The following is a 24,379-nucleotide window of genomic DNA, read 5'->3' on the forward strand; positions in this document are numbered from 1 at the left end:
TGCCATTGGTTATAATTAAGGGCAACAAATAAGCAACATTCTTCTTTCATTCTGTGTGTCAGCAAAAGTAGGGCTGTATGATTTTTGGAAGAAAATATAATTGTGTTTTTTTTTTATTTTTTTATTATTATTATTGTGATTAGATCTGCAATATGTTTAAAAATAGGTTTCTGTTCCGCACATTGCAAAATAACAACTGGATTAGATAGAATTGACATTTGAAAGAGGAGTGAAATATGAACTGGTAAAATAATGCAAGTGTCACATCAAATTCAGAACATGTTTGTAGAGGTTTAAACTACAGGTACACCAAGCTTTTAGTCAATCAGCTATCTATATTTAGTGTAAAGAATTGCAGCCTTTGCGGTTTGATAAGTGAGCCAAGTCAAATTGCGATTTCGATTCAATTGCAATATTTTATACAGCTCAAAGCAAAACCGCCTTAAGCCGGGGAGTGCTGCAAATTTCAAACAGCGAGATGAAAAAGATTTGTGGTATTGTTGTGTCTTGTGCTTCAGGGTAATCATTGGAGGATCTTCTAGACCTTACAGTGACTCCTGGGGCTATAGCAGGAGAAACAGGAGGAGCAAGGTTCAGGACGACATCATCTCATTTTGTGATCAAGACTGCTTGTTTATCATCTTCATCTCAAAGGGACTGCAAAACCATCAGTACAAATATGTTTATGGCACAAGATAAGGTCGTCCCAGTCGGATCACTGACCCTCCTCCTGTTACGATTATTCCTGTCGAGATAATTACTAGATCGACTTCAGTACATGATAGATAGAATATTTTTGGCGGTCAATCTTTATTGTGGGGAACTTATTTTTATGTCTCTGTACCATGATCAGATTGAAATATAGAGGGTTGAGTAAATAATGTATATGATTCATTAGATACAAACTAAGCAAGTTTCATTGTGTGATTTATTTATTGCCACTCATGTTTTTTAATGATATTGCACATTTAGAATCGTTCTAGGGTTAATGTGTCAGTGGTAAGTTTGTTCAGTATTACTTATGATTCATTGTCTACATATTTTCTTCACCAATAAATCACACTTCAAATTGTTATTGACAATCCTATACATTAAGAGTTTTTCCAGTGCAATATATATTACTACATAAAAAATATCACAATAAATTATGAAACTCAAACCTTGATAATCCCTATAACCTTATTTGGAAATGGCAGAACTGAAACACTTTATCACTTAAGTAAGATTAAGTATGATTTAGTTATGGAAGTTTAAGTTATTTATTCAACCTAACATAACTCAAATCTTATGGTACTATAAAAACATTCTCACCTGTTCAATCTTGCATTCCCCCCATGTATTTCCATTGTCGTCTTCTATTGGTTCCTGTTGTTTTTAAAGTGGGTTTGAGTGTCCAAAAAAGTGCTATGTAAGTATGATGTATTATTATTATTAAATAAGAAAGTAATTCCCCACTTGTGCACAGACACACCATATATATATATTGCACCCTAAAAATATTATTCCAGCTCCCATATATTGAACTCGATATAGTAATTATCGTGACAGGCCTGCTGACTCCCCTCTCCGCCCCCAAAGCCTTTCACAAGAGGAGGTTGCCAGGCGAGTTTTACATCACACTTAAGCAATTTTAATAGACACCATTAGCATGTGTCCTCCGTTATTGCTTCACTTTCACACACCCATGCCAGCAAAGCATTTCAGAGCATCATTAGTGACTTCTGCAGAGGCCTGGAGCTTGACCCGGAGTTGGGGGTCAAGAGAAAGCCACGACAGTAAAGCTCTAAAGCTGCAAGGCCATATCAAGTGGATGGGTTATGGTGTGGGGGGATGTACAGAGTGGGCTTGTGAGTGTCATAGCAGCCGCAGACATTAGATAAGGCTATGCTACCAGAGGATTAGAGCAGGGAGGAGATGTAAAGTGCTGTGGGCTAATTAGGCTTTATTTTTAATATTTCACAGCCCTCATTAAGAGACTGTAATTTTTGAAGGATTTTTGCTCCAAGTGGTGTATGGGATTTATTTTAGTTTTCAGTAAAATCCCTGTAGTGTGAATTTAATTATAAATCTGGGGTGGAACGGCACTTATGTTTACTTAAAGGCTCAGTATGTAACTTTTCTGGTGGGGGTTTGCAACCTACTCGTCTTTGTGGAGATATGTTGCCTGAAATGTTGCATATGTGGTGTTAAATTCTATTCTATCTGGTATTTATTCTGTTATAGGTGTTTTTATTGCTTTAAACGACAACAGATTCTTCTTGAGCAGGGTCTACTCTCCACAGATCTGACCTTTAACCTGCCCCAGTGGCATCATCTGCTTGTCCGTGGAGAAAAGTAGATGATGGCACCAGACCAAGTTACAGGTCAGATCTGTGGAGAGGTGACCCAACTTGCAAAATGATTCTAAGCAAATCTCCATTGGAGACAAGCATGTGACAGACCCTCCACCACAAAAGTAACATGGTGGACCTTTAAGAAAGTTTCTCTTCTCAACTTCTCTGTTCAAACACAGACAGAATAACATGTGGTTGCCAGGTTGGCCGCCGTCACGTTTGCAGGAGCGGTGTGTGACAGTCCTGATGATGTGAACCTTTGAGATGAGAAGAGCCGGAGGTTAGCGGTCAGTACATAGCACCTCTCAGCCCCTCTCCTCCTGCCTGTGTGTGTGTATGTGCGTGTGCGTGTGTGTGCTTGGAGAGCTGGCCATGCCCAGAATGGAGCCCTTTATAACCTCCTCAGCCTCTGGTCCTGTTTGTGGCCATTGTGTACCCCAGTGAATGGTATCTCCGTGCCTTGAAAAGTAACCAGATGACATTCTTCCTGTTGTTCCAAAGGGCCTGGGGTTGTGTTGTGAAAAGCAGCTGAAAGGATAGGCTAAGACTGTGACCTTCGGAGGCTAATCTCTGGCATGTCATTCTGAGCCTGTTTGAAGCCAACATTTTCTCACTGATAGCAATGTACAACTGCCCCTGTGGAGTTTTAACAGTTACATTCCAAAAACAGTGTAGTGAGTTTGTGTTATTGACCCTCCACTTCAAAGAAAGCGGCAGGAGTTTTGTAGCAGTTCCACTGGATCGTTATTCTAGACAGGCAGCGTGCCAGACACCTACATTGTCCAAACAGTCGCCAGTTCTGACTGGGTCCTCTGTACCAGACCTATGGCCCACCACAGACCTACAGCCCACCACAGACCCACAACCCACCACTGCATTCTGAAACAGAGCGGTGAAAGCACAAAGGATGAAGAGCTCTTTCTGATACAGTAAACATGGCATATTATTGTGTAGGTTTGTCATGGTAACATTTTGAAATGCAACATGTTGTTGAAGATAATATAGATGGTGGAGAGCCATTGACATGATAAACCTAAAGCAGGATTTCAACACAAGAAATAATTCTTTATGTACAGTATTGTTAATGAACATGAGCTGCAATATATGAATTAAACCCTTAATTCGTCATTTAAGTTATGTATTCAACCCTCTACAGCTCAAATTTTATCGCAGTACAGAAAAATACCATAAAATTCTAGACAAAAAAGTACCCACAGTAAATACAGAAACCTCAGAAATGATTGTCCCATCTATCATGTGTTGAACAATAAGTCTATACAGTAATTATCATGACAGGCCTAGTACTGTGAGTGCATGTTGTGCATGTCTCCTCCTCTGGTGCATTGGCCTTACTTCCTGGAATGTACCGAGGTGCAGTTAGTGGTCACTGTGGGAAACATCATAACAGGTCAAAGTTCAGCTCAGACGGGCTCCAGCAAACTCCAACTCAGTGTCAGAATGTGGCTGTGGTCTTATCTCAGTATGATCATAACAAACCTAAGCAAGGTAAGGTTGTCAAAAGTATCAAAAATCAGATATTAATTGATACTAAACTGGTATCAACACTTGGGTATCAAATTTAACTAATTTTGAAGCACAATATCTTGCTACAGAGGCATATTGTGATAAACAATAATATTGAAACTGCTTTATGCCACTGATACAACACAAGGTAATCCCAGTAAACCAATTTTTGAATAGTACCATTAAAAGGCATATGCTACAAACAATAAATGGCACAAATAACCAATAATTAGCTATTTATTCTACCCTCTATAGCTCAAATCTACCAAAAACTACCCACTATTGCGATGAAATTGTACACATGACTGACACATACTGAGCCCCAAAAATATATTCTACCAGTTTTCATATATTGAGCAATAAGTATATATATGTATATATATATGTGTATATATATGTGTGTATATATATATGTGTATATATATGTGTGTGTATATATATATATATATATATATATATATATATATATATATATATATATATATATATAATGTGTGTGTGTGTATATGTATATGTGTGTATATATGTATATATATATATACACACACACACACACACACACACACACACACACACACACACACATATATATATATATATATATATATATATATATATATATATATATATATATATATATTCATCATGTCTATTGACTCTAGATACTCATTTGAGCAGGTATCAATGCTAAAAATCCACATTCACAGGGCAGAAATGAACCTTTACTGAATACTTTTAGAATGAGTGATGTGATATTATTTATTTGCTTTTATAAAACCTCAGTCTGAAAAATCCTTGCTTTTCAGTTGAATCTACTAGGAATGCTTTTCATGGTGTTAGAATGGCACCATTGAACTTCATGTGAATGATCTTTGAGTGGAAAGCACTGATGCCCTGCTTTGTGCATGGGCCACCTGTACGGGGTTAAGGGGTTAAGATCCAGGTCAAACTTTTGGGGTGAACTTGTTGTTTGAGAGGGGCTCTTTTTTGGAGTACTAATGAAAAGCTGTCAGTTTTTTAGAGCTACGTTTGCCTGACAACAAAGAATATGCTCTTTAGGGCTATGGTCGCCTAAAGACATGTTCTGCCGATCGGTTAGTTGACTAAAAAGGGGTGTATAAGGCAAAAGCTCTTAAAGCTTTTTTGTATCTGTATGTATTTAACCCAAACTGCCCTTTTGTAAGACACCTGAGCTTGCAAAAACAACAATTTATGCAGAAAAGTACTTGGAAAAAATGTGTTTATAAAGACCGATTAAAGGTGCTTTGTGTAACTTTTCTGGTGGAGGGTCCGCTACCTGCTTACACATCTCCTTGAAGATGTTATTGCTTTGCGCGGAATGTTCCACAGTCACCTTTTAACATATAAATACCAAAAAATACCAGCTCGCTCACTTCTCCTTTCTGCTGTTGTCCCATATAAGGCTTTATAATTGTAATAAAATGACAACTAACTAACTAATCAACCGATTAATCGACTAAACAGCTAAACTCTTACTTCCTATCCTATCTTTAATACATTTATTTTTATTTTTTTTTACCATTTCTCTTTTGTCTGCTGCACATGACTTGGAGAGCAAATGATAAAATTGACCATAATGTATAATGTGTTTTTGCCAGTGTATGCACTCCACTAAAAAGCATGCGTCTGTTTACAAAGGAAGCATTGAATTAGAGAAGGGAAAATGTCAACCTTTATCATCCTACTGCACAGCCCACTTTTTGCATTAGTCAGAAAACATCCCCTCAAGTACTGTAACATCGTCTGAATGTGATTGAGATTGGGTTGCAGACTGAGGAGGAGGGCGGGGGGTGTGCTGTGGTCGTGATTTGAAAGGCGCACTCTAAAGTACTCATGTGTAAAGAAGGGTCCTGAGGCAGGTCTCTAACGCTGTGTGAGAGGAGCAGCCATATCTCACATCACTGGGTCTCATCTTTGCATGGGGCTGCCTACACTATGGGTAATTAATAGCCACAAGGTCTGTCACACCATCAAACCAGGGACCAGGTGCTGCTCAGATCAACTTCAGTGAAAATATGAAAAGGCAGTGTGAATGTATAGAATGTACTTGCTTTTGAATACCTGCTTAATAATTATACTTCTCCTTAGGACTGCAGTATTAATCAAATCAAAATTGCAATTTGAATGGATGAAACTAGCAAATCACTAAAATCGCAGTTTATAAAGACTGTCACAATAGCCAATTTTGAAGTACGATGCATTGCTACAGAGACACATTGCTATAAACGATAATATTTAAAATACTTTGACAGTTTTTAATATACTTTTATAATATATACTTTATCATTATATCACACTAGCTGCAACAAATAAAAAGCAGAACTAATAATTAGCGATCAAAGTTATTTATTCTACCCTCTGCAGCTCAAATCTTATCAGATGGCAAAAACTCCCATCATGCAAAGAAATGGTACAAACAATAAATACTGAAAATATATTGTTTCAGCAATCATATACTGAAAGATAAGTTCATATAGTAATTATTGTGACAGGCCTAAGTATGATAATTTCCTCCACAAACCACAAAGTATACTGTCGTATTCTGCATAAATGCTGCTAACCCTGTAGTTTAGATCTGCACAAACAAGTTCTGAAATGCGATTCTTAGTATTAGTTTGTCAGTTCATATTTCAGTCTTTTTGTCAATTGTCTCGGACGCGTTTAAAATGTAAACTTAGATATATTCCCAAAACCATTCAGCGCTATTTCTCCTTCAACTTCAAGCTTGTAGAGGCACTTGGTCTGCTGTGTCTGCACTGTCACACATCATTCAGTTGGCCTCATGTTTTTTTTTTTTTAGATTTTAAAGCTGCTAAATAATACATTTAGCATCCATTCAAAAATATTCTGGCCCAAAAGACTTAGAATGTGTTTTTACCAGTAACCCACAGTCTTGTCATGTTGTTCCACTGCTATTTTGTATACTTTTTTTCTGATTTTGAAATATAGTACATACAAAAACAGACAAGCCCCTCTCTCTATACTGAAAATACACACAAAACAATGCAAAAAACACGAGGTAATCAAACATCAACTGTCTTTTGAATACTTTTTAACTTGGTTTTGGATCTGTTTTTGATGGTTGCTACAGAAATGCTAGAATTTGTCAGTGGTCTGTGCAATAGACCTGAAAATACTCATAGTTCAAGAGTAAGTAAGTTATTTTCACTTCTACAATTGTGAAGAAACCAATAATTTGTTCATGCTTTTCTTGATCTTAACTATACAGTGCAAGCAATGTTTTTCAGCTTTGTTTTGACTTGCAACATTGTCATTGTGTAGTAAATTTAATGTTAAGATGCTCTAAAGAATCCTTTGCATATTAAACCATGGTCAAATAGCATTGATGTGAACTATGTTAAACAAAAGCTACACGGCTGAGTTTTCTTTCACAGATATTTTCACTTGAATATGTAAATATGCTGTTGTTCTCTAGTGTCAGGAGCCTTGGGGCTGTTTAAGTTTGATTAAATTAACTTGATCACATGTTTTGGTTTAATGTGAATATCTTGCACAGTTTGAAACATTGAGTCTTTGTTTTCTCTTAAACATATTCGATTTGGTTGGAAATGATCTGGCATTTATCTGTTTTTATAAGTACATTGTGGTCTACTGGCTGTATCACATTTACTTGCTGCACTCTTAGGTCCACTGGAGGAATTTGTAACATGAAAGAGATGACACTGGCTCCAGTACTTATAATGGGCCCATGTGGATCTATATGAGCTCTCAATTTGAATAATCTGGTTTGTGTTTGGACAAATGGTCCATTCTGGCAGGGGCTGGCACTATTTTGCGAGGCTTTTGTGAGATATTTATAACAGCCTTTTCATTAAATCAGTCCAAAGTCTGCATATGGCAGCGTGTGCGTAAATTTACAGGAGCTGAGTAGAGTTGTCGTTCACCATACTAAAAACTCAAACTTCATTTCAATACTACGGATACTTGATATTCAATACAGATTTCAATTCCACAATGAAACAAAGACAATAGTGTAATTATCAACATTAATGTGCATTGTACTAGTAGTGACAGAGATTTAGTCCTATTCAGAATCAATACTTGTTCAAATGAGTATCTAGTTTCAATACTAGTTCAAAGGTGCACTGCGTAACATTTCTACTGCCATGGAAATGTCATTGCTTTGTCTAGAATGTTCTACAGTATAGATTAGACCTATTGATCACAAGGGAGACTAGCAGGTTACAGTACTATGCTACTTTACAATTCAGATCTGTGGAGACTTGCTCCTATTCACAGAAGGAATTATTCTATTTTTGAGCAATAGAAACCCCCGTGATAAATAAATGCTAGAGGTATTTGTTTAATTTCATACCATGGACATTCCAGGCAAAGCAGTAACATCTCTATGAACACAGGAGGTGATGGATCCTCTTCCAGAAAAGTTGCACAGTGCACCTTTAACAATTGATTTATGAAGTATTTTGACAACAATAAAGCTGAGTCTCGGATTGAGAGGACTGTTAACTGTTACTGACTCAAACTTCCAGATGTGACGGACATGTTTGCAGCTGATGTGCGCACATAAATTTCCAACACGCCTGGACCCAAAACAAAGAGCTGCTAATGATTACTTTGGATTTTAATGGCGCATAAAGAGCGCTGCACGGCTCAGGGATCGCTGTAGGTAACAACCAGCTTCATTTAGTCTACTTTGTGTCAAGCCTCATTGTCCTCATGTCCTGTGCTGTTTAGCAGAGCTCGCAGCCCTGACAGATTGCCATCCCGATGGGGAGATTTACCCAGCCTGCACTGCCAATGGCACTGACACCATCATTAGTCTTTGATCAGCTGCGGTCTGCAAGGGGAGGGAGAGAGACTCATACTCTTGATCTAATTACTGGGAGACATTTCATGCGGTGTAATGTGTGATTTAACCTCTTGTCAGGGGCTATAAAAGGAAGCTGGGTTAATCTTCCAGACAACCTCTTTTTTCACGCTGGAGAGTACCTTTTAAATTTGCCTGTTTCTCCCATGGAGCTGGAGAAAAAGCAGAGTATGCTATTGCTAACACATTAGCGCTGACTCTGAACTGGAAAAGCTCTCAAGGCTAGAGTCGTGTGACCTTTGGATGTTAGCAACAGCTGGTTCAGGCGGATTCATGTGCTCTGTGCATTTGGAGGACTAGAAACTCTGTCCTTTTCACTCCTATGTGCTCTCTCCCACCAAAAGCATTGCAGTGCAGTGTCTTTGTTTCTTTCATTTGTTCTTTTTCTGTATCTCTCCATCATTACCCCCGTGCTGCTGTGTGATGAGAGCAGGAGACTTGATTGAAAAAGGATAATTGTAAGTGTAGTGAAGGGGGGTTTGGGTTAATCAGTCAAACATAGTTAAACAATTCTTTGGACATGAAGGGATTAGTCTTGCCTGCATTGAGCCCATTCTACCCCAGCCTTGGCCAAGCTTTGAGGGCAAGGGCCACGGCCTCTCTGGCTCCATGGAGAACCACACACGCACCCCTCAGCATGCTCCATTGGCTATGAATGCCCCACCACTCTCCTCCGCCTTTGTTACCGGGCACAATTGGAATGATGGATTAGCAAATTAAATGCAGACCTTTCTATTCATGGCCATGGCTGCTCAAACTCTCATTCAGTGGATCTATGGCTGGCGCAAATGGCTTCACTCACTGTACGTCTTTGAATTCCTGCACAAAAGGGTCCCTTAACCTTAAAAGCACTGCGCAGGCACTCAATAAAGCTCACTATATTTACCACATGACTTCCTGTACATTTTGTCTGCTTTTTATTACAGACTGCTGATCACTGTGATAGGAAGTGGCCTTGATATGATGATGTGTTGGCAAGCTGAGGGCTCCCAGCTGCAGCCGCTGTAAATGAACTGTAGCCCTGACCCTAATGCTTTGAGAGAAACTCCTCCGATGACTGATGGGTTCCTGAAAATATAGGTTTGTAAAGCGCTTTCACAAGTGAGCAGGCTAAAACTAAGGGAAAAAGTTGCTTTAGGTTGGATTGTTTATTTTGTATGGTTGAGAATATCAACTTTTTACATGTAGTTGGGGTGCTGTAAAAACAAAAAATAGCGCGGTCTCCTTTTATACTTTTACTTGGATCTCCAAATTACTAATCACAATCACGCAATGGTAAAGAATCATCCAAAAGTTGTATTATTGTATTATTATATTCCTAGAGTAATCTGGATGCTCAGAATTGACTATTTATTACATATTTATGTATATTTATTGCATATTATTAATATTATACAACCTAATTGGATAGAACTGCTACTTCAAAAGTTTCATGCTAACATGCAACCAATCCCACTGATTACAGCCAAAACATGAGCCCTTTGACCCCGGGAGGTCCCATGTTATGCTTAATAATATCTTTTGTTATTCCCTGAGGCTCTCTCTTTGTCAAGAAACATGTGTCATGTGGTCCCCTCTTTACCCAGCAAGCGTTTTATGTGTTCTTGCGGGTTAGCATTTTATAGTACAATTCTTAACAAGCTAGCTCTGATGAATGGTTTGTGGACTTTGGCTTTGGAAGAGGAATAGTAAATGGATTAAGCTAATGCAGGAGACTACGGTGGCCCCTAATAGTCCGAAAATATCCTGAACTATACATTGGCATAACAAAACGAGACTTTGTTGCTCATAGTATTATTATAAATCCATAGTGACTCCGCTAGATAAAATCACTGATGTAAGATTAAATATAAGCAGTAAATGACATTTATACTCCACAAATTGCATGAGAAGATGAAATGATTCAAATAAAAAGCATTGTGCCACTGTCATCAGTTTTAGTCTATGTGAAAAACGGGCTAATGAAAGCACTTCCATGTTATTTAGTGCTTGCTTCACTCCCAGTTGTATAAATTCATTCATTGTCATGTCACTCCTCTGTGTTTATTGGCCTTTTAGCAGCTGTCGCTATGGTCCGGGTTGTTCCACATGTCCCCATCGTCTGACCTGACCTTTTTCCAGGGCATTCTCACTGACGTAGTGTTATATTCCTCAGCTCTATCATAAAAGCCCCACCATGTAACTTTTTAGCCCAAATATAGATTGCTATTAAATCCTGCTTTTTCACTTTTCACAAGTTTTTATTGCACTGAAACATGTTCTTACTGTGAGCAGGCTCACAGCTCCATAAACCTGACTCATACTTGGCATGAAGGAGGGGCACTTCCTGTTTCTTTCCATGGAAATGTTGCTTGACAACAATATTTCACCTTTTGACATAAAACCTGTCTATATCCCTGGAGAATGTTCCGAAGTATGGTTTTAACTTTATATTTTCATAGAATCAGGCCACCTCCTGAAAGTTACGATGTTGCTTTAACCATCTTTCCTGCTCCTCCTTTACTCCTCTTGAGGCATTTGCTGAGCATCTGTTGACATTAAATCAAGTGTTTGGGCTGAAGCAGCAACATCCTGGCGTTACTGTGCTCTTCTTGAATCTAAATGTTTACTGCATACTAGTTTTTGCTCTGCTTTTTGTCAATTGCATTTAAATTGTGATAAGTTCAGGCCTGATTTCTTTGAGTTTTTTGATCCCAGGGTCCTGCTGTACAGATAACTCCCTCCTCTCTTCTGTCTGCCTCCCTTTCACCCCATAGCCTCTCCTCCAGCCCGGCATGGGGGGGCCTTCTGCGTGGGGGTGCTCTGTGGAGACCCCAATTAGCGGGACTATCAGGCAGCATGAAGGTCACTCCCAGAGCCTGATGTGGGAGCAGAGGAGGGTGGGGTCAGAGGGTCTACACTAAACACACTCTGTGCTGCATTCAAGGAACTTTTGAAAACAAGGACACACGCAGTTCTTTTTAGAGCCTTGAATTTCAAATTGGATGTTTAACTCAAGTTTATGCATTCTACCTTTTTGCTGAATTTATTACCTCAACTGTAGCGCAGTTATAATCTATATCATTTTTAAAAAGTTCATAACAAACTTTTACCTGGCCTCGAAGTATATAGAATTATATTTTGAACCATTTGTGAGGTTGTAAAAGTTGTACAATTGCTCTATTTGTGGAAGCAGTTTTTCCATACAATATGAGAAACCTTGTGTGAAGTAGCAGAAATTCATAGGTTACAAGGTATGGCAATCATCCTCTGTGGTCATAGCAATCAAGCAATTCAAATCAAAATATATCTGTTCAATGGTGAATGGTCCTCAGTGGGTCCTCACAAAGTCCTTCAAATCAGCAAGGCAGTGTTTGTCTGAATAGGTAAAATAATAGTAGAAGTTGCTGTACTTTCTGTCTGTACAAACTTTGAATATGTTCCCAATGTCACAGTCAAATGCTGCTACTTTTCATTAATAAGGGCCTCCCATATTTTCTGAAGTCTGAATGCTGAATGGATCTGTTTTTCATGTGATGTGTTGCATGTTGACATATCAAGTTACCAACATTAGCATTAACTCAAGTGACTTCAAGATGGCTACATTTGAATCCTTACACAAACTATGCCAAATATGTATGTAGTCCACACCATTGTCTAAAAACAATTTGGTAAAGTTTGACATAACAAAATCACAATTTATTGCTCATTGTATTGGCAGAAAACATAAAACGTAACTATACAGTGTTTCCCACAGGTTTATACTATGGATTATCATTTTATTTAATACAATATTTTGGTGCATAAATGTCACATTGCCTCTACTGAAAAAAAAGCTGTGATTATAGATCAAAAATAGTACAATATGTAAAAGTATAATTTGTAATTTGTCTATTACCAACTGTGTTTTAGACTATGGCGGTAAAAAATTGACTATGGGGGCCACCATAGTCTCATTTCAGAACTGGGAAACACTGCAGTTCTGATATATAGGGAATATTCTCCAAAAATTATATGAAAGAACAAAAATAATAAAAAAAATGTATGAGAAATATAGATTTAGGTCTGCAAACACATCACCCCCCAACTTTCCCAACCTAATACTATTGTTCAGCTTTACCTGCACACTTACAATACTTTCCCCAGTAACAGCAGTTTGCATATTCTCCCACTTCTTCTTCTGCACTGGCGAAATCGCAGCTGAGGATTTCATGGAAAGGTCAAGCGTTCTCGGCGGACTGTCATCGTACACTGCGTCCATATCAGCGGGATCCATTCGTCATTAAGCTCCGAAGCCCCCCACTTCATCAGCGCGTTCTGGTGTCGTCCGTCCCACCCTGATTGATGGCTCTCTCCTTATTGCACGGGATGGGGGTCGATGGTAAAAAATTTGCTGGCGGGTGCATTAACTCGGCGTTCGGTGGCACAGACCTTTGAGCAGACCTCATCAGTCTTGAAATATTTGACACGTATTTGAGATGTGTATGAGGCAGGCATGATGCAAGCGAGACACAGCGAAGGGGAAGTTTTATCAGCCCATTATTCACCGTATCTGATAATGGGCAGGTTTATGCTAAATAATATTGAAGGAGAGGAGGTATACTCAAGGTTTAAGGCTGCTCAAGATGAATTGTGTGTTAGTGTGACTGCACAGTGTAACGCAATCAAAACGAAATCATAATTTGAGTTTTTGCACTTATCAAATTACAAAGGCTGCAATTATTTTAATAATGTCCTCTGCAAAGAACAATATATTCTTTCTTTTTAGAGAAGTTTTGTACCTGTAGTTTCTATAAACATTTCTCTTGTCTTCTGTCATACATCTGTACTAGTTTAAAACGTGCAGAATTCTTCTTTTTGAACATATATTGCAGATACAATCGTAAATTATTCTATTTTTGTCTGTTTCTTCTTTTTTCTGCTAAAATCATGCAGCCTTAAATTGGGGTAGTTGCAGTAATCTCTACAAAAGTAGCTGCAATAATATAGTATTTCAAGATCCTTTGGTTGTTGATATAATATTAAAGAAACTATGATTGCTTCATGTTGACAAATATTATTTAAATGTCCAAAAAATCCTGTTTTTATTGTCATTGTAATATCACAAAGTATTCAGGCTCAAGCCTTTTCTTTGATATTGAAACTGAGTTTGAACGTTTTTGTGTTGTGACAATATGAATCCAGTCCAACAATTATAGTTTAAGCGATTAAATATATGATAAATATGTTTTTTGGCAACAACTTTCTCTCCAATAATATCCAGTGCAACTTTATTTGTATAGCACATTTTACCAACACAAATCTCCAAAGTGCATAGAGTCCAATATAAATTAATACATTAATTAAAAATAGTATACAAATAAATAAACAAGTCAATATAAAACATAAATAATAAAACTAATAGAAAAAATGTAATCAATAAAAGACACTTAGAGGACCAACATACTCATACATTATGATAGTAGCTATTTAACTAATTAAAAGAAGTTTCCATAGTAACTTATCCAATGCCTCCAAAAATAATCTGTTCGAGTAGTAAAAGGACTTGTATCAATATATCCGCATTAGTAGAAGGGCACTTGGACAGCGCTGACATTCACAGGCCTATAGTCTCCTCTTCTCATTCTTGCACAGTACAAAAAGTAGAAATGATGACCTAATTTCCCCCTCTTTGTCATTTTCACTGTCACTGGTTCATTAAACTGATTGTTACCATGGCAGCAAAGGTCTTAGCTTTGGGCTCTTTGATTTGAGGAGGAGGAGCGCTGCATTTGTGCGCAGTCGGAAACATTAGAACTTTGTTATTGGTCGAAAGAACTATTAGAATTATTTTGCTGCCAGATATTATGCATTCTCTAGGGACATATTTTAATGGATCTTTGCTGTCTGTTTTAATATAGTTTATTATGTGGTAATGTCATCAAGCCGTTTTGTTTGTGGAGGTGGATTTTATTTGGATGCAAACCATGTTCTTTGCACCAAAAAAAGTAATGAGTATTCTATAGTTCACTGTAGTCTGGTCATGGTAACAAAATTTGAAATGCGATATATTGCTCAAGTAAATATAGATGATAAATGATAATAGTGAAACTAACGTATGCCAGTGACTTTAACAATAGTAAACCAAGAGCAGATTTAAACCACAAAAACTATTTTAAATATCTATATCTATATATCTATCTATATCTATATATCTATATCTATATATATATCTATATATATCTATATCATATATATATAAATAAATAAAATATCGTTAGAAAACATTAGAAACACTTTAGTACTTAGTTTGCAAAGTCTGTAATGAGTCATAGAAGTTATTAATTAAATCTTTTACGGCTTAAATCTTATTGTATAGACAAAAATAACCAAACATTCCCCAGTAGTGCAGAGAAAATGTTAACACACTAAATATTGACCCCAAAAAATATAGTTCCAGCTTTCATAGATTGAACAATAAGTCGATATAATAATTGTTATGACAGGCCCAGTTCACTGTCCTGACCTCTTTGGATCAAGATGACTGTGGGTTTAAAATATATGTGAAGGAATGTGTGGGTAGAGAGCACTGGAGTAGGGCTGCACAAAATATCGCAATCGAATCGAAATCACAATTTCAGTTTCAAATCGCAAAGGCTGCAACTGGATAACAGAATGTTCTCTGCAAAGAACATTATATACCTGCAGTTTAGAGATCTACAGATAGTTATCAGTTCATTTCAGTCTTCTTTCAAATGTTAATTGTTTACAATGTGCGCAATTACATTTTTTCCCCAAACATCGTACAGCCCTAGTTCACTGTCCTGACTTGTACCAGAATCAGAATTTGTGTAATTTCAATGTAAAAAAAAAAAAAATACACAGAAACTAAACACTGTACAGAAGTCCAGGTTATCATTAGCGAAAATACAGCATAGAATTCTTGTATTACCTGTGTAATATCTCATTTGTCCAGGTAGGAGCAACTTCATTAGTTGTGGAATATTACACAGATATCTTTCAAATAACTATGGCATTCTTGTATTAGTTAATCTGTTTGTATTTCAGTCTTCTCTCAAGTGCTCCTGGAGTTATTTACAGTGTACTCTGAACAGAATTTTAAAAATATGTTAGTTTGTCCCCAAATCCTGGAGTTGTTGCCCATGTGAAAGAATGACTGGATAGAGAGATGGAGTCATGGCAGTGCCCCCCTTTTGCTTTGATTGTGAACTTACTACGGTGACGGCCTGACTGGCTGTGTGAGTGGGTCAGAGGCTGTGCCAGTGTCTCATAGTCACATGTTCCAGGCAGCAGACACACAGGTGAGATGTTTGCCTGTCTCTGTGCGGACCACCTGCCCATCCACCCCCCTGCCCTGGCTGGAGCGCTGATGCCTTCTGGGAAAAAGCTCTGGAGGTGGAGGAGATGAAGGCAGACCACAAAACGTTACCGTGGGGCAAAGGGAACACAGCTCAGCACAGACTTTCTATCAGTTTATCAGTTCATATTTCAGACTGGTTTAAAATGTGGACTCTGAAGAGAATCCTACTTTTTGAACATATATTGCTAGGTCTATCTCAATAACAAATTTTGAAGCACGATATGTTGCTACAGAGAAATATTACAATAAACGATAATATTGAAACTACTTTATTTTCTGACACAAAGCAGGATTATCTCAGTAAACCAATTTTTAAATATACAGTTTCATTTAAAGCACTGAGCTGCAACAAATAAATGGCAAAATGAACCAACAATAGCCATAGAAGTTAGTTATTCTACACTATACAGGTCAATCTTATTTTATTACATAAAAGATTTGCTAAGAAAATGTACCAATGATAAATATTGAGCTCCAAAATGTATTGTTCCTGCTTTCATATATTGTACGATAAGTTCATAAGTCACAAATATAATCATAAATCACAGTTCAGTTTTGTTTGAAGATCATGCAGCCCTAAATTGGAGTAGTAGCAGTGGTCTCTGGAAAAGAAGTTGTGCGCTTAGTATTGTTAAAAGTAGTTGCAATAATCCAGGCAGCAGACACACAGTTGAGATGTTTGCCTGTCCTCTCTGTGCGGACCACCTGCCTCCCCCCTGCCCTGGCCGTAGCACTGATGCCTTCTGGGAAAAAGCTCTAGGTGAAGGCAGACCACAAAATGTCGCCATGGGGCAAAGGGAACACAGCTCAACACAGACCTGCCCTGAGAGAAAGAGGCCTCTGTTATTTCTGTGGAGGCTGGGACTGGTCCGGACTGAATGTCAGAGCTGCCATGGAGCCAGGTGACCTTAGCAACCCGCCATAGAAACCGGACGTGGGTGGATCAACTTTAATCAAGCAGGGTTTGGCTTTTCAATACGTCGCTGCTGTACTCTCCACAATTTGTGCTTTTGTGGTCAGAAAGAATCAATAAAGGAGCGAGATTAAAGCACAAGTATGTGGCTGTAGAGCAGAATAGTCGGTCAGTTTTTGTGGATGAGGTTATAAGGTTAAGGCTAAAAACATGCATTATACTGTATCCAAAAAGTTGCCATGTTCCAGTTAAAGGAGAACTATGTAACTTTTTATGTGTGTGGGGATCTGCTACCGCGGAGATGTTTGTTTTTGGTTTCCACAGTTATTGGTATATGTTATTAAGCATGAGTTTATTCAATTCTGGTTATGTAAAAAATGCCATGTTACAGTTAAAGGAGAATTATGTGACTTTTTATGTGTGGGCTGCGTCTGCTATCATGGAGATGTTATTTTTTTTTGGTTTCCACAGTTATTAGCATATGGTATTAAACTCACCTAACATGCCTTTATTCAATCTGGGTATTTATACTGTTCATGAATACCTTTAAAACATACATTCTTACAGTGAGTGGGGTAATTTCTTCACAGATCTGACCTAGTGACATCCCCTGTTTGTGTGTTTATCGCCAAACTGTGGAACATTCCAGGCAAAGCAACAAAATCTCCATGGAGACAAGGCAAGACATACATTGTACACCTTTAAAGTTAATCAAACTGGTTGTATACATTTAACGCTGTTGTCAAACCCCTCTGAATTATGAGCAATCTCTAAATATGTGTGTTTGCTTCCTTGCTTATCTGTTTGCTAAGGTATAAGATTGACATTCACATTTGTGTTTGTTTCAAAGCAGATAGCCTAGGTCACTTAGATTATGCATAAACAAGTTACAACACAAAGCAAGTGCCTGTTTAGACTGAACTATTAGATACACCCCTTTAATCTTATCTTTAAAAACAAGTCAGACATTGTGACTAATACACTATTGGAATTCATATACCGGTAGATTAATTTTTGACATGTGCCATTGTTATTTCAGATGTAGAACTAGCTCACTTGGGCATATTTTGAGCTACGCCTGGCATTTAAACTGGGACAAAACCACTCCAATTACCTTTTTTGGTGCAAAATTGGACAAAAACATGATTTGTTTGAGCTGCGGCGGGCATACAGTAAGTCTAATTAGGCGTTTCTTTTTTCTGGGAAGTGCGATAAATATACAGCCCCAGTTAGTATAATGGCACAGAGGATAAATCTCTCTAACTCTGGGAGCAGTTTTTTGTGTGTGTTAAGCCCTTTTAGGATGATTTGTGGGAGTCAGCGCTTGTACTGTGTGAGCCTGCTCCCCCGCCCCCCACTCTCCCCTCTGCCCAGTCGCTGCACTCACAAGCAGGCCAGGGCCGGTTAATGCTGGGTCAATAAAACAGGTCTTGCTGGGACCAAAATGCAACTTTATTCTCCATTTAAACACAGCTAGCACGTCAATACTAAGCAGGTCATTTGTCACAGTGGGTAGAATATTGATATTTAAATTTACAAAAAAAAAACAGTCAATCAAAATTTGTGATAAATGATTAAAGATGCACGAGAGTGGAATGTTCTACAGTATGGCTTTTCTGTAGCACTCCATCCATTACTATTTATGCAAGCAAATAATGGGTCAGAGCCATAAACTGTGTAAAGAAGTGGATTAAAGGTGATGTCACCCATAGTGTTCGGCTCCAGTCAAATGAAGCTCATGACGGTAGCAGTTATAGGAGTGAATTTAGTACAGAGTTCCATATTAGGAATAGGAATTTATGTATGGATAAAATAATTCAATAAAAGCACCAGGATCATGTAGAGTAGTAGCCAGGCTGGCGCTCCCTAGTGCCTCCACTCAATTTCATTTCTCTCCCGTGACTAGGTCAGGAATTGGAATAGACTATACAGTTTGCAAAAACCCCGGAAGTGTGAGTTCGGGCACCAGCCAATCAGCAAAGAGCCAGACATTCTGTGTTGGCAACGATTCCCGAGATCGTGGATTTAAAGCTGGAACAGAGACAATGTGAATTTTATCAAGGGGAAACGCAATATAGCCCTTCCTATGGGATTTGGGAAAAGCTTAATATAGACCTGTTAGCGGCGCATTACATACGTCACGACCAAATAGCAGCGATTGGTTAAATGAAAAGAAGTAACTGCCTACCGTCGAGCAAACAAATTCTAATGCTATGAGGTCAGACGGTTTGAACTGGCGGCTGAATCAGGCTAGTAGAGCGGGGCAATACGAACATTTTAAGACCAAAATGGCGAAGCGGTTACAGAGAAGGAGGGCTGACAATTTTTCAGTGTAAAACCAATTGGAGCCAGAGCAGATAGAGCCGGAAGTGCGCCCATGTTCACTTTCTATTTTGAACGCTGGGTTAGATATTTCCATATATGGGCTATGGTCAGATCTGTGGAGAGGCAACGTTTGAGCAATAATCTGTAACTTAGAAAATACTAGACTGATAAATTTAATAATTATTCTGTGTAAGATTTTAGGCAAAATTATATCATCTCTGTGGAGACAGGCACTTTTTCAGACTCCCAACAGAAAAGTTTATATTGCACCTCAACTATAACAGCAGCCTTGTGGGCAATAACCAAATGAATGGCTTAATTTAGTTGGTTTTGTTTATTTTGTGCATATGAAACATAATGTAGCACTAGCTTATTGAGGCGTGTTTGTTTTGTCTTGATTAAACATGTTTTACGGAGCAAGTTAGCTGTGATTAGCATTAGCCAGGATTTGCATAAGAAAATTAGCGATAACTACAAGAAAACATCCCACACACTGTTTATAATATCCGTTTAGTTTTATCTCCCATGAACTGGAGTAAAATGAGCTCACTGAGTACTTATGTGTCATCTTCAGCTTGTCAACACGAAGGTGGTCATTAGATCTTGGGGGGTCCTCATGCTAGCTCGCTGTGTGTATGTTTGCATGTCTATATGAAAGCATGATGGTGAAACAGCTGCATTGATTGGGGCTTGTTTATAGAGCACTTGAAACAGAAACGTAAGCCGTGGGAACACCTGGAGAGTGGCTAAATGGGAGAGATGGCCATGGTCTCGGCTCTGCTCCTGGCACTGGACCAACATGCACACATCTTCTCACAGACACACACAGACGCACAAACACACACTTTCTACACACAAGCCTCTAGTTCCTGTGCAAGGGCAGCCTGGGATCCCAATCAGCAGCACTTAACAAAGCTCCCCTCTTTCTCCCTTTAATCGCCGGCTCAATTTGTCACTGGGGTGTCCAATTTCTGATAAGCGCTTTGACTGAGAGAGGCGAGGAGGCTGGGGGTGCAAGGGAGGAGGGAGGGGGGGGACCAACACAAAATGGATGCACCTGCTAACAAATGAAATCAAACCACTCCATCTTCATTTCCCTTTTTCCGCCAGCTGGAACAATGCGGACCGCCGCTTTAAAGCTCTCTGAACATTGAGTTATTCCCTGTAAGCAGAGGAGAGGTCTGGTGGAGATGTGTGGTCAAATGCTCCGAGTGGGCTCATAACTGCTTTTAAACCTCTTAAGAGTCCACAGGCCAAATCTGCTCCAGACCTTGAAGGTATTTAATGGAGTTTTGCAAATTGTGTTTTTTAGCTTTCAGAGTAATCTTCAAGGATCTTTCTTGTTCGTGTTTTTTGAGTGCAATTTTTTTAACCTCCACCTGCAGCCAATTGATTTAAAAAACACATTAACACACACAGTTAGAAACAAAAGGCTTGAGTGTGCTGCGCGATGTTTGGAAAAAGGAAATATTATTGTGATATTTTTTGAACAATTTTTAATAGTTCAAAGTGCACAAGCGTTTCACATCATTAAATAAGTCAAATTATTTCATGTAATAAAGTAAAAATTTTCTTAACCTATTACAGATATGTTGCAAAAGCAGCTCTTAGGGTCTGCATCTAATTCTAAGGCATTTTTATTGTCTATGAACCAGGAAGTGAGACTGGTGTGCTGTTGCCATGTTAGTTGTTGTTAATGCGACACCAAAACTCCACTCTGGTCTCTGAAAGTTTTGAAAAGTGCAATAAGAAACCAAAACAAAATATAAACTGTGAAGAATAATTGTGATGTGAAAAATAATAAGCTGTAGAAGTATTTGTTTTTCACATTTTTAAGAACATCAGGTACAACTCCTTTGGCATTTATTGTATTGAGACCCTGGAGAGATGTGATTTTTAGCTGTTTACAGAGAGTGTTGTATTGCATAAATAATTGCAACCTTTGCGATTTGAGAATTGCTATTTTGATTTGCGATGAATCAAGTGAACTAGACCAGACTAACCCGCACAGATAGAAGATATAAAGGCTTGTCTAATCACCCAGCCGTGCCACGCATTCTGTGCCAGTGCCATCTGACACAGCAGCTCTCTGTTGTCTGGTTGGATACACAGGTTTACATGGAGATAAGCTGCTGCTGGCACCGCTGCACAGATGAAAGGGGCTGTGGGCCTCTCATATGTATGAGACGTGTGATCTGACGATTAACAGAAGGCTTCTTTTCCATACAGTCTGCTGCTGCTGCCGTACTAAGTTAAACTCCTACCTGCTCCAGATGGTTAGAAGCCCATATGACAGTTCAGACTATTCATTTCACTTAAAGGCCTATATACAAAAAATGGACTGTTGTGAGCCCTTGTTACTTCACAAAACATACCTGGAGTTATGTTTTGTTTCCTTTGAACATGTTTGAGTGACCCTTTTATTATTGGTCTGTCTACATCTACAGAGCGCAAAACGCTCTGTTCCACATTGTGATGTCACCTACTGGTAGTGTTCAAATTAACAGCTACACTTTGCCTTTAGTTCAATACAGATTTGCATTTACATGGCTGAAATGATTCTAGTGAAGGCGTTGCGTTTAAAAACTCAGTGGCGCACTTCCTGTATGACCACATGATATGACATGACATGGCGGAACAGAGAAATTCCAGCCTGAGAGAAGAGCTCTCACTAAATGCAGGGTCTGTGTATTAAACATGTGTGACTGAAACAAAACATTCCTTTTTGATGAGAAACAACATTATAACATAGAAAATAGTGTAATATGGGCCCTTTGAACATAACATAATTGTATTGAACCTAAACTTTTACTAAAAATCTTGCTTAGTTTTGTCTTTTTTAAAAAAAATTTTAAGGAGTTTAATTTTAGTTCCTGGTTGGACGCTGACAGCAGATATAACATGCGTAGAGGTAATTCCATAACTGTTACTTAGCAACTAATGTTAACAAGAGCCAAAACTTGTTATGATTAGACTAATAAAAATAAATAACACCTTTTATTTTGTTAAATGAATGTTAAAACTACAAGAAAATGCCTTCCTTGTACGTAAACTGTCCCTGCATTTTGGATGGAATACTTTATGGATGACATAGGTGTAGGAGTTTTAGAAGTCACAGTTACTTCCTGTATTTATGTACTTTTCCTCAGAATTGCAAATGAATTGATCTACTTCACTTATTTGATCTGTTATGATAAATATTTACCATAGATACTACCAATGCACCAATACTGGTATTGAATGTCAGGGCTGATGCAGCAAAATTTGTTCGATCAAATACTGTCTTCCAAATATTGATTCAGCCGGTATCCTGGTTGGACACATATTGATGTAAAAAGACTATTTACTGGTTGTAGTTGCCCAGAAAGTCTCATGTTTGATCTTTTTGTTTATCCAAAGTTGTTCTGTGGGTTACTTGAGAGATAAATCACAGCTCCATAACCAATTTGGATCAGTTCTGTTTCATTTTAGTTTAGTTTAAAGTAAATAAATGCTGTTTTCAGTCTCTGTACAGATATCAGTTATTATCAGGAAATTGGCAGATATTTAAAGCTATTGTATCAGAATCGGTATCTATAAAAGCTGCGTTAGTGCATTCCTAAAAAAAACATGAAAACCTGTCATCTATGCACTTTAAACTTGTTCACCCTTTGGCCCTCTTCTAAGTTCAAAAACACCCTCTGGTTAATTTCTAAAATTCTAATCCAGCGGGAGTGTGAGAAAGCCTGATCCAACTTTTCGAGCTGTTTTATAAGATCTTGGCCTTCACGACTTGTCTGATTTGTTCCTCCTTCTCTGCAGTGGTTTAGGCTGGCTCTCTACACTTACCCAACCGTGCACTGCTTCTGGGTGCACTAGTCTGGCTGGATTCACCGCAGATAAATAAATAACTAAACTGGCACCTCTTCACTTTGGATCCCCCTCTGTTTTGGCAGCCCGTCCACACCGCATTCTCTATCAGGTGTAAACATGTCTGTCAAGCGGCACAGCCAGTGGGCCCAGTTGATTTTTATTTATTTTTTTCTTCTTCTTTTTTCTTTTTTTTTTTTTTTTTTCTTTTGGCGTTTGTGACTTCATGCATGCCAGCTCTCCCCCGCGTCTGCCCGCCCCCCTGCTTGACCTTGGCCAGGCTCAACACCTTTTGGAGTTGTCTCCCACTCTCCGCATTGGCAGGACGCGCCCGGGAGCCAAGTGGGGCTTAAGTGGCTGTTAGCGAAACTGACCCCAAGTTTGAAGTATAGACCTTGGCTGGCTGACTGTCCCAGGGCAGTGCTGACGTAGCTGGCAGTGACTGTGACATTCTCATAGAAGAGATACTCAGTGGTGGAAAGAGTGGTGAAAATTTTTAGTAAAGTTAAGTAAAAGTAGTAGATACATTGTTAAAAATGTTCTCACTTACAATTAGCTTAGTTTTTTGTTATAGGGACCATTTCTACTGACTACATTTATATATAGGCTATACTAGACTAACTTCCATCTGCAGTCCGTGAGATATACAAAACTTTGCAATCTATACAAATATTATAAGAACTACAATGACATTAAATATCTCTATCCCATTCCCGCTCTACTCCCTTTGTGCCCTTAATCAGATATCATTTATTTTTTCTTACATTAGCACTTGATGTAGGCACTTCTACGTTGTTAAAGCATATTTTCTTAGAGTAATTCAGCACTAAACCTTTCCAAAATTACAAGGACTACTGCTTCTACTATAATTTTACATCAATCTTTTGTACAAAACTTGATTAATTTAACATTTTAAAGCTGAAATTAACTTGAACAAACAGCAATCTCCATTTTCTCCTAGCTCAGGACACTCAGGAGGGCTGCGAGATTAATCAGTTGAATTTCTAATGCATACTAATTATTATTATGTGAAAAGCTGCTGATCCTGTTTAGATCTGTGCAAACATGTTCTGAAATGCGATTCTGGTTTTAGTTTATCAGTTAAAATTTCAGATTTTATTTCAGTCTTTTTGCCATTTCTTTTGGACATGTTTAAAATGTGAACTTTGACCAGAATCCTATTATTAAAACATAAAGCAAAAATCAAATCGCAAATCAGAAAAATA

The 24,379-nt window shown here is 38.2% G+C and overlaps 1 protein-coding gene across 4 annotated transcripts in view; it reads left to right on the plus strand.

The window, feature by feature from the left end:
• The window catches only part of fam222ba (family with sequence similarity 222 member Ba), a 47,846-nt gene that overhangs the window by 4,633 nt on the left and 18,834 nt on the right, over positions 1-24,379 (plus strand). For 2 of the 4 annotated variants that reach the window (XM_055148886.1, XM_055148887.1), the window contains one exon: positions 9,654-9,807. The exons of the other annotated variants lie outside the window; for them this stretch is intronic. The gene's annotated coding sequence lies outside the window, so the exon portion shown is untranslated. The remainder of the gene's footprint in view (positions 1-9,653; positions 9,808-24,379) is intronic. 4 annotated transcript variants of the gene reach the window in all.

Source organism: Boleophthalmus pectinirostris, unplaced genomic scaffold (assembly GCF_026225935.1).
Source record: "Boleophthalmus pectinirostris isolate CB_2022bp ecotype Guang Dong unplaced genomic scaffold, ASM2622593v1 HiC_scaffold_12, whole genome shotgun sequence".
NCBI classification, from domain to species: Eukaryota; Metazoa; Chordata; class Actinopteri; order Gobiiformes; family Gobiidae; genus Boleophthalmus; species Boleophthalmus pectinirostris.